This window comes from Pocillopora verrucosa, chromosome 14 (genome assembly GCF_036669915.1).
Source record: "Pocillopora verrucosa isolate sample1 chromosome 14, ASM3666991v2, whole genome shotgun sequence".
Taxonomy (NCBI): domain Eukaryota; kingdom Metazoa; phylum Cnidaria; class Anthozoa; order Scleractinia; family Pocilloporidae; genus Pocillopora; species Pocillopora verrucosa.
In genome coordinates this window covers 9,723,997-9,734,812 of record NC_089325.1, presented here as the reverse complement: position 1 = coordinate 9,734,812, position 10,816 = coordinate 9,723,997, and the positions used below count along the sequence as shown (strand labels likewise).

The following is a 10,816-nucleotide window of genomic DNA, read 5'->3' as shown; positions in this document are numbered from 1 at the left end:
AACGGAGGCTTCCAAATGTGTTTTGCCTTATTTCTGGTTTAGTGAATGACGTTAGGATATATACAGACAAGGCATGCCTCGCGAGAAGGTACGTACGTGAGTTTTCAGTTCTCTTTTTCTGAGGCCTCCTGTTCTGTCAAAAGAGACAGTTTACACTTATACAAGGTTACCATAATTTACGGTGCTTATTCGGAAATTTCGAGTGAATATCGCTTTTATCTTATGACGTTAAAAGCCACCTAATTTACATATAGCCTACGCACCACTGCTTCTTCGTACTTTACGTCAACATTCGGCGCTTTTAGGGTACGAAAGAAGTTTAGTAATCGTGTTTTTCCTCTGCACAATCGAAGTCTTGGAGTGACCAGCACTTATCCGCTCGGGTTTCAGTGAATGACTTGTTTATAACGGCTTTGTTCGTATCGCATAAAGCTTACAAAATACTCGACTTTTAAATGGGATGAAAAAAGACAAAAATTTGTGAGATGCATGGGCCGCTACTTGTTATTTATTTGAAACTGAATATTTATTATAAAAGAAAAAATAATGTTCATAGTTTTCTGAATAGATGGATATTTTTAATATCTTATCAATTAAGATTAATACGGCCGGAAATCCAACAAAGGAACAGTTGAGGCTCAAAAGCTTAGAGCTTAGCCCGCTTGCTTTTGTAAAATTAAAGCCGAGTTTCCTTTTCTTATTTACGCGAATCCATACAAAAAAGTGAAGATAGATATTCAGCACCAATTGATAACACGCTAGTATAAAGAGGGCGAAGCGGCCATGGAAAATACCCTAACTAATTTCGTAATTAGCAGAGTTTTCTATTTCACCCTCCCCTCCCTAGTTTGTCGAGTGACCCATCATTCCGTACGAGCTTCGGCGTTGATGTCACGTCCGTTAATGTTTTGAGAGAGAAGGAAAATATTAAGAGTTTGTAGAGAGATTAACGGGAATCGTAATTCGGCTGTTGGCCGCTTTATTATCGAACTTTTGACCTCGAGAAAACATTCAGGATACTACCCGTAGTGTTGAAATTTGCGATCCGGTGAAGACATGGCGGAAGGGTCGCAGGACGGACTCAACCTACACATGCCGAAAAAGGTTAGTGGCGCCGATGATACAAGTTTCACGTCGATATGTGTCATGCGATACTTTGACTCTGTTATCGCCAAGTTTTCTTGGAAATGATGGGAATTATTGGTCAAGTCAAAGGACACGGCAGTTTATACAACTGATCCTACACAGCAATCACGGCTGCAGAAAACAGAGTGTTCCGCTGTCGATGTAGTTTGTTGGATTCGATAGGAGCCATTTATGTTGATTGTATTCATTCTACAACCAACTCATTCGTTATTGAATAATTTTTGCGGATTGACAGTTCATCAGATTTCAGCTCTCTGCTTTTGATAAACTTAAGTAAAAGTTTGTCTATTTTTTTGCCTTTTAATTGATGCTTTTAGGATACTGTTTCTTGCAGCTCGAGGTAGTTTGTTATGGTTCCAAGCTTCGTTTATTTACTGTTTAAATTTTATTTCAAATCGGGTAGATTATGCTATCTCCCCTTTGACACTAAATATTTATCTTTCCAAACGATCTCTTTGGTTACTAGAACGTTAATTAGATTGTTTTTCCTTTATTTCTCTTCTGATAAGTTCTATAACTCCAAAGGGGGTTATGTTTTGCGTTCCTTTTTGGGCTTACAAACATTCTCGTTCAAACAGATATCTCCCCTTGAGTCAGGGCAATAATTGCCGCATATTGTAACAGTAGATTGGGAGGTTTTATACAAGAATATTTAGTTTAAGTTGTGTTATGGTTTCATGTTGATTGAAAAGAAATCTAGTGCACCAGACCACACGGGAGAAGTTTAGACTTAGATGCTATGTACAACTGTAAACAGCACAGCTGTGTAAATTTCCTTAATCGAAACTTCTGAGATCCACATCAGTACATGATGAGTTGATTGAAAAAAGGTGATCCCAGGTTATATGCTATAAGAAGATGTTCAAATTAGAGGAAAGAAACTGCCTCATGATTCTTTCGGTTAATTTTTGCAAAGGGTATGTTCATCATGTGATTAACTGAGGTAAGGTCCACAAAATGCTCATAATAACGTGACCAATTTAATGAGACATTGCGAGTTGTTTTGATTATTCTAGGCATTTTCATATCTTTACCTTTTATTTCATTTTGCTGCTTCATTTTGCTTACAGCCTTTTTATCACATCAGAACTGTGTATGTGAGTTAACAATGAAAATATTGGTTTGACTAAACTGAATCAATATAAGACACTTGAACAGACAATATGATCTTAATAATTGTTTGGGTGGGCCTCATTTCTAACATTATTCTTATATTTTCAAAATTTCATAAGATTAAATTAAAACTGAAAATCTTATCACCAAAATCAAATTCATCACCATTGGAGAAATATTGAAGAAAATTTTGCTTCTTTTGTATGAAATATTTTCTTTCAAGAACAAATGAACAATCAACAAGCAAGAAATATTTTTCTCATTTTAAAAACACAATCCTCACAAAATCGTTTCAGACCATATGATGCTGTAGCTATCCAATGTAATCAGTGCTGAACAACAAAGTCAATGAGAAAGACCAGTCAAAATGTCATTCAAAACAATTTTTTGTTCATGTTTTGATTGTAAGTTTCTTCCCAAAAAAACCTTCCATTAATAATTTCTGGTGGTAATAGAAATACTTTGTTTCCTGTGCTTGAATTCTCATAAAATAGTATGACTTTTAGACTGTTATGATAATGACATTCAAATCTGATTTACATCAATAAAATTAGATCATGTGTTTTGATAGTACTTCCTTATTGTAATTAAACAATTGCTACTTGAAACTGGAACCTTGAGTCTGATAAGCTTTGAGAATAGACAAGAGACTTTGGGTATCAAATTTCAAGTCTAGAGCTTCTAATATTGATTGTACATTTAAAGGATTTGAAGCAACCAAACAGTTAAACAGTTTGATCAAGTAATCTGATCTTCAGAATGAAGATGTCACCAACTATTGTTGGTGACAGGGCATGGTACTTGAAAATCAAAGAGGAAGCCTTCTTGAGTCAGCTCAATAAAAGAGGATGATGATTCAAATCCTAATTTTCATAACTCATAAGAGTTATTTTTAAATTTTAATAGAAAGCATATGGAATTTATCCAATGGAGTTGGATCATGGCAATTTGAAAATTGTTTCAACCATCTGATGACTTTGTGTAGATATTGCAGGATATTATATGTTGATAATTATTTCCCTGAGGAAGTTTGTTTTGAAAAGGCAAATACCTGTTTCTTAAAGTCTCATTGACATGCATTGTCTTCTTTTATAGTTTACTTTAGGCCATGAAATGAATGCAGGGGCCCCCTGCCTACAGTGTGGCCCTGTCAAATGTGAAGGGGGATTGGACCTGCATTTCTGGAGGTTAGTTATTACCAATTAAAAATGCTCTTCATCGTGAGACAATTTCTCTTTGTCAGCATCTCAGGAAATGTTAGGAGAACAGTATGGAGAATATACATACTGATGTTTGGGTGTAAGGGGACTAGTATACCTTGCAAAAGGCCTGATAATGAGTGTGGATTCATACACATAGCTACTGCATTTCACTTTGGTTCAAGTGCACTTTTACATAACTTGAATACAGATAGCAAAGTACAAATAGAGGTTTTTTTTAAAGTTTGATAAATATGCCAACATTGTGCTTGATGCTCTGATGAAAGCATTATTCCCAAAATTATGCTGGCATAATTTATCTGACACCAATTATTACTGAAGAAATGTAAAATGGTTTCCATGTTTACAATCAGAGCATGCGTACTATTTGAATTATTTTATAATTTTATTTGTCAATCAACAGAAAAATCTGCAAGACGTGCAAATGTAAGCCAGAGGAACATGATATCAAGAGTGTGGAAGAGGCTGCACACAAACTGGTTGTACACAGCTTATTTTCTAAAGACTCCCCCCAGGGACACATCCGTGACTACTTCCGTAAACTGGAGGAAGCCAACAAGAATAAGGGGCAGCAGTCAGAGTATGCTAAACAGTATGCATGGGTTCCACCGGGTCTGCAGCAGGGTGTGGTGAGTGTCACAGTAGAGCTCAGTTCACCACAATTTATTTGCAAAAGGGATCAGAGCTATTTAAAATTGTTTGAACCTGTTGCTCTCAGGAGTGATATGAAGGATATATAATCCCCTAAGGATTTAGTATACAGCACATTTTCAAAATGAAAGGTGATGAGAGGAAATTTGAATGTCAGCTACACAAATATGTGAATGGGATAATAATTCAGTTTTTACTCACCTTAACAAAATATCATTTTAACCTTTTCAATCCCAAGATCTTTTTAGTAATTCTCCTTACTGTCTGCCATACAATTCTGATAATGTCAGTTTGGAGAATTTGGTATTGGATCAACTAGTGATCTTGAGTTGATATTTTTCTTTATTCTCACCACTCATCTGTTTGACATTGTATTGATTTTGTAAGGAGAAATTCTTACTTGGTCATTACTGGAGGTAAAGGGTTAAGGTTCTTGTGGTATGTATGGGATTAGATCCATGTAATGAGGTTTACAAAAATTGGATTACAGTATGACGACTTTGCTGGACTCTTTCTGGGTCAAATCCCCCTGTACGAAAGTGTCATTTTTTTCTCCCTCAGCTTGAGCTTGCAAGTACTCAGGATACCAAATCTTGCAGTTCTTTTTCCTGTTTACACAGCTAAGAAATATTATGTATTTCCTTCCCAGTTGAGGAAGTACATGGAAGTCACTAACCTCCAGAGGTGTAAGCCCAAAGTTGTGGAGTGTGGAAGGTGCTACGTATCGCAGCCGGCAAACAGATTGTCGTACCTAGCTTTCCTAGTCATGACCATGATCCAGAATATTGTGATAATCTAACTGAACCAGAGGAAAGCCAGCATGAGGCAGTTCTGTGAGGATAGAAACCAGAATTCTCTTGGGGTTTGGTGATGTGCGTTGAAAAAACCAACCTGTTCTCCAAGTGTGGTGAGTAAAAAAAAATAAGGAAAAAAAAAAAAAAAAAAAAAGAGCATAACTTAAAGGTTGCAGGGCTGTTTCAGTAGCTGATTCTCATTTAAGCACAGTCTAGGTCAAGTTGGGTCATAACCAGAAAGCTGCAACAGTCAGTCAGGCCAGCCAGAGTCAGTATCTTTCATTTGCCAATTATCACTTCATTTCCTTAGCTTGAAAGTGAGACAATCGATCAGCCCATGTCCCACAGCTAGATAGTCTGTTAGCCAGCCAGCAGGCAATCAGCCATTCCATCTGTCAGTCAGAGCAGGCCAGGAGTTGATCAGCCAGGGTATCTCAGTTTGCTAAGAGGGTTTTCTAGATAAATAGTCACTCCCACTTGATCAGTCAGGCAGTCCGGCAAGTCAGTCAGATAGTCCAGATGTTAGATGTAGTAAGTTGGTCATTTAGACAGTTACAAGTGAACCAGCCAGTTTTTCAGTTTGTTTTTTCTTTAAAATTTATCATTTTTAAGTGAAAACTGCCTAAGTCTAACTACTGAAAAATTTATTACAGACATGTTACAGATGTGGGTGGCAATATCAATCTGGGGGAAATCTCCGCCTATTCATTTGCATCTCGTGCCAGGTAGAGAACACAATGTTGGCATCCAGGATGCTTTGTGTGTGACAATCTGCAACAATCTATTGGTGGATTTGATTTATTTTTTCAAGGAAAGGAGCCATCTACGGCATTGTAACTGGAAGGCACATGCCAGCTGTATAAGCCTCGCTGTGCTGCCTGTGATGAAGTAAGTCCCTTGAAGCTATCTCCTGCCTTATAATGATGATTTTTCATGGGGACTGGTGTGGGGCAGAGAGGACTGCAAGGGCGGCGACCCCTGAACTGGCACATATTCCTTTCTAATTTTCTTCTTCTTCTGGGGTTATTTAATTTCACTTTTGTGACTACTGCCAACTGTAGAAGGCAAAGCCACCAATATTTTCATCGTTATAAACTGAATAAATGAGTGTACGAATAGAATCCCTGATCGTGACCCGATGTTTCGCGTGGTGCTGCTTATTGTCTATATCGGATTATACAATGAAATAGTGGATTGGCGGAAGGACGGAATGTTCCGAAAATATCCACAAAAACGCGGAATGCCTTCTCAATATGAATCTGAAGTCTCAACAAAATGGAATTGTAATGAAATAAAAAATTCATTTTAATGGCCTAGGACTGGCGAAATTAAAAGAAGTATGTTAAGGTTTTTATTGGCTATATCCATCGTAGAATTAGATTTACAAGATTCCAAGGTTCTAAGCGTTAAAAAGGGCTATCCGCACTCGTGGACAACAACCTCCTTTCAAAGGCTTAAAAACCAAAATTCGTGGTATATAACAAGCTATTGCGTGTGTCATAAACGCCCCTTTGATAAAGATAAGACAGTAGTCGGTTTCATGCTCGGTTTCTAATTAACAAATAACATAAATGTTCGCATTGTTCGAGGTTTTTGGGATATGCAAGGTTCAATTCTTAAAGATTTGGCAAGGTTCAGTTCTGAGATTCGTGTTCGCGTTGTCTCAACCAAAGCATAGATTCAATCATTGAGTGGCGTCCCGAGGATAGTAAGGAAGAATTTAGGCTTTGAAGCTAGACCCCTTGAATTATTATTTAAATTACTACTGTTGTCATTATTATTATTGTTAATAGTATTATTGTGTTGCCATTGTATTATTGGTTGAATGTCAATTAAGAACGTTATAATTCTATGAATCGTCTTCTCTTGTGGAACAGGGTACTCATAAATATGTGGGATGCAGCAGGTTTTTGTTTCGCATTTAAGACAAATATTCTGCTACACTACCCTTCTAAGCGTCATTAGACAACTCTCTGCTCTTTTCAATGCAAAAAAAAAAATTGTGTTACTATCGGTAGCCACATGCAGTCCTTTAAATCTTGGTCTTCTTTCTTTGCTGTCAACATTGATCTAATTCGACTGGTTTGGTGGCCAGTGTTGGTCACCATCGCACTTCCCCATTTTTGTGCGCACGCACCCTCCACTCCCGGAGTCCCTTCTAAATTCTCTAGAATCCACACCCTGGGCCAATCGATTGTAATGATATTTCAAGAAAAGTATCCCAGGAGCGCCTCAAGTAACAAACTTTGAAAATAAGGGATTTATGCACTCTCTGGACGAGACTCCTCGTGACAGTATTCATAAATCAGTAATGAAAAAGATTAAAGCCCTCCACTGTTCACATTGGGTGTTTTAGTACAACGAGGTGCTAACAGAATGGAGAGACGGATGTGAATGCAAGGGTCAAATAGTTACCCTTTCAGGGTGCAAACCTCGTTGCATATGTTGCTCAGGGACCAACACATCACAACAAACCTTGCGAAGGAGAGACACATTTTTAATTTTAATTTTTTTCTAATTTGCAGCGGAACCCACGAAAATATTGAAACTCCGAATATCCGACTTTGCAAACTTAAGACTACTTCACTTCTTCCCGAATTTCTTTCTTTCCAGGTGATAGTTAGCCGTGAGTAAAACCCGCCCAGGAGGGACCGCAATTGGCAACCGGAAGCACTTTTGTTGTTAATAGGGTGACAGGGATCTTGGAGGTCTCGTGTAGTGAGGCCATTCCGTGATGGTCAATCCACAACTGCATGGAGTGGATACAACCGACGCTGTACGCGAGGATTAGGTGTTTTTTTTGAATTGCCGGGAATTATCAACGCTGATGCACAGAGGATCGAATACGAGGGGGAGTTTTGGCACGCGACAGATGTGTGCTTTAAGTGTGGCATGTGCAAGAGATCGCTGATTGGAAAGCATTTCCTTCGCATCCGAGAAAGAATCAGATCTTTTGCTCCACGGATTGTGCCAAAAGATACTGAGCTGGGAATATAGATTTACAATGACAAAGTAGTGACAAGAAGTCTCTACTGTAAACGAACACTTTTTCAGCCTGTAAGAGTGTTACTTTTTGCGCGTGCTTTGACGCTGAGTACGGCGTAGAGCTACTTGAAGTTGAAGTAGTGACGTAAGTTCTGTTACTCGTATTCGTCGCTGTGCCGCTTGATTTTCATCGAGCACTCATTGAAAACCGCCCTCTACTCACGCCTCTTAATTTAAGAAAGAAGTTGTTAATTTTTAGTTGGATCGTTGTATCGCGAGACGAAGGGGTTCAGAAGTTGAAAGGAAAAATTGCCGTTATTTGCAGCCAAAGTTTGAAAAGAGTTCCTGGAGGGTTGAAAGCTTTTTAATTATTATAAGTGATGATTTTAAGGGCTGACACGATTTCTGTTTTGTCCATGTTAAATTATCAGAACACCCTTCAAATTTGCCATTTTGACTGAACCCCATTAAGAAACTTTCATTTTCCTTATGAAATGTTTAGGAAAATACCATATTTGCTAAGTTATTAACCATTTCTGCTTTGTTTCCTTCAATGTCGGGTTTCTTACCATTTGAATGCCAAAAGCAGTAAATTTCTCGTTGTGCGCGATCAATTCAGGAGTTAGGTGGGCTTGCTCAATGGCCAGTAATTACAATTAGAAGACTTCTGAATAAGGCACGATAGAATCTTTGGAAAGTAGCACAGTGATTTGATTTTCGCTTTACTTCAGGTTAGAACAAAGCATCAAACGTTTTTTTTTCTGCTAACCCGAGCAATGTTCCTAGGTTTCTTCCAATTCATCAGTATGTTAAGTAACTGACGCCTCTGTACGGTCTCCTAATTTTATTGTGGCTGTCATATTATATTATCAGTTATTACAATTATGAAACTTTTCTGATCGTTGTCAGATTCACTTGCACTGGAGTTCTGTTCAAAACCCAAATAAACATAGGAACTTAATCATACCTTTCATTAACAGGTTTTCCAGTCTGTTTTTATCATTATTCTATTCTATTCTATTATTAAGTAGTAGTAGCAGTATCAGCAGCGAATGGAGACGGTCAACTCATCAAGGTATTGAAGACAAAACGAAATTTCGTTTTTTAAATCGAGACGTCCCTCTTGCTTGATGTATACGCTGATACAAAACAGAGAAGCGGTATAACCCGCGTCATATAAGATGCGCGAAAATTCGTTACCTTGACAACCCCCCTCCCCCTCCCTTTCAAAAATCCTCGCTACACCCCTGTGCTTCTAATGAGCCACCACGTTCAATGATCCCGAAAATATATATATACTACTAGAGAGGAAATTAATCTGGTGGGAAATTGTCATTCTGCTCTACAGTAGACCATTTGGGCGTAAACAGCCTTAAAGGAGCCTCGATAGGGAGATTTTGCCTGACTGACGAAGAAGCCTCCAATGTCCGGCGCTTACCAGGTCAAAAGTCACATAAAATACTGCGTGGGTGCCTTCTTGTCTGATAATCAGTTCAATCTCGTCTACAGTTTGGGAACGTTTAATATATGTTTACTTCATTTGATGACACTTAAGACGCCACGAGGGAGCTCTTTTCACGACCATTGATTTTACTTCCATAAAACAAATCAATGATACAAACGAGTCGAGCAAGCCACAAAACAGAATTTCAAAATGATTCAAAGTCGATTCAAAAGGGAAAAACAAACAAGAATTCCATTGATATTGATAATTTCACATGCTCCTCATTTAATTGTATTTACAAACTCCAGAAAACACAATGAACCACGCCCATAGTTAAAGGTGGACGCTTTTTCTTACCTGTCTGGTCAGATATTGTAAATACTCTAAAAGAGCTTTAAATTGAATTTCCTCCAAACTGCCATGAATGACATCACGTAACACTTTCAATTGAACTCATTATGTATTTCACGGAGAAAAAGAGTGACCACTCTTTGGTAGTCGTGCTTTACATAAAGGCCGCGGAGTTATTTCTATTTTTCTTACAATCAAGGGTGCTTTTCTCCCTGTAAAGAAACCAAGCCCTTACCTTGTCCCTTCATCCACAATAACTTACAATACTTCAGTTCTCGACAGGCGGGAAAATTTCACCCCGAATCAATCAATCGAAATAAAACCATGACGAGGACATTTTCATAACCACAAATGAGTATTGAGGCACTTTACAAGATCACTCTTGTATATTACTTTTTTTAGAAATGTTTCACTTGAATGTTGTAACGTTTGCGGTCTGAATAATATACATAACAACGCAAACGTTAATTAAGGGAAAAAAATGCCAGTAATTCCTGTAGTAAAAAAATGGAACTGCAATATTCTCTTGTCATCCGAACTAAACACTTCTTTTAAATTATTTAATGGAAGAATCAATGGCCAATTTAACCTCTAAATAGAAATCTATTTTCAGTCTTCACCTCTCTAACCGCGATATTTCCTGTTTCGAAATTTTCTCGCTTTTTGGGAGCACAAAAGCGTAGAAAGACATGCATCTCTATATAAAGAATTTCTCCACTGCCCTTTGCTCTAAACGAATTACAACCGCATCGGTTTACTTCTGCACCGTCTAATAAATGAAAGCTTCTTTGATCAGACTTCTAATGGAATGATTTGCCAGTCATGAATCACGTAACTAAATTGGCTTTCATCAGAGAAAAGTTTGGAATCAGATAGCCCAATGGCTTCAATACTCTAGATTTTAGTGGTGTTCCTTGGCCTGACTGGTTTTTTCTCCGTAACCAGCTTGCACAAATATTTGTTTCTAGGAAGGCTTCCGTGGAAGTATGGTAAAAATCACAACAATTTCACCCACAAAATATTAGTGAGATGGCTTCGTGACAAATAATTAGTTTCAAATTTAACTCTAAAACCGCAGGATCGACCATGACCTGTATTTCTCATAAAATTTA

General features: G+C 37.9%; 1 pseudogene; it reads left to right on the top strand.

Moving 5' to 3' along the window:
* The first annotated feature begins 887 nt into the window (after window positions 1–887).
* On the top strand, window positions 888–8,886 carry LOC131797800 (testin-like; annotated as a pseudogene).
* The last annotated feature ends 1,930 nt before the right edge of the window (window positions 8,887–10,816 follow it).